Source organism: Aptenodytes forsteri, unplaced genomic scaffold (genome assembly GCF_000699145.1).
Source record: "Aptenodytes forsteri isolate BGI_AS27 unplaced genomic scaffold, ASM69914v1 Scaffold66, whole genome shotgun sequence".
NCBI lineage: Eukaryota > Metazoa > Chordata > Aves > Sphenisciformes > Spheniscidae > Aptenodytes > Aptenodytes forsteri.
In genome coordinates, this window is record NW_008795131.1 from 2,768,422 (window position 1) to 2,769,418 (window position 997).

Sequence of the window (997 nt, forward strand, 5' to 3'; positions counted from 1 at the left end):
TCTCTCTCTCAGCTGAAACATTTGGATGCTTTTTTGAATTCACTATTAAATGTACTATAGGGTTTTTTAATTGGAGACTTCTTTATTGCTTCCGATGTTGTTGGAGTCTCCTTGCCTTTCAGCCGTAGTGTGGTGCTGATTTGAAGTATGCAATCTAGTGAAGTGTGGATTAGTGAGGTTCTAATGCAGCTAATGTTTGTGAAGCACTTTGAAGATATAAAGCTCTACGTAAGTACTAATGTGGAGGAAAAAACAGACCTAATTACCTTTTTATCAAGGAGGTATTTTCAGATTTGCTAACGGAGATGTAGAAGCCTCATGTATATGTAAATTTTAGCGTGCTTTCCCTTCAATTTCTCTTACAAAGGTAGAAGTAGAAATTGTATTGAAATTGTCCACATCAGTTTCTAACTCTATGTGGAAAGAAACATAATCCTTTGTCTCTGAAATGAAAATATCTTTGTTTTGTATGGTTAGAGTGAAGAGGCAGCATGGGGGAATCGAAGATGTTTTTTATACAAATGTATTTTAGTGGAGCATAGGCGACGACTGAAGGTTGCTTAAAATAGCATTGCTTCCAAAGAGTGTATCTTTTTATTTTATTTTGATTTTTAAAGTTGCTTTCAGTATTGGAACTCATTCTGACTGAATTCTGGTGTGTTCAGATCAAAATTCGTAAAGAATGCTTGTTCTGATGACACTTCATAACATCTTTATTCAGAGATCAATTGGAAACTGGATTATTGATATTTAAGTTCTGTGATTGGGATTCTTAATGACATTAAGCTAGAAATATTAATGGAGTAACTTCATATTCAGGGTCAGGTGAGAAAATGAGATTTTGGGGAGAACTAGGATTTTGTTTTCAGAATTTTTGTTAAAATTCTGTTCTCTTATGCCTTATGTATGCACATGTAACAATACCTGATCGTAATTGTAAAAGTACAAAAAAAAAGGGGGGGGGGGGGTAAAAAGGTATGTTCAAGAAAATTTTTTT

At 34.0% G+C, this 997-nt stretch overlaps 1 protein-coding gene across 3 annotated transcripts in view; it reads left to right on the plus strand.

Annotated features, from left to right (window-relative positions):
- MED13 (mediator complex subunit 13) overlaps window positions 1-997 on the plus strand; it is a 58,942-nt gene that overhangs the window by 21,684 nt on the left and 36,261 nt on the right. The window lies entirely within an intron of this gene.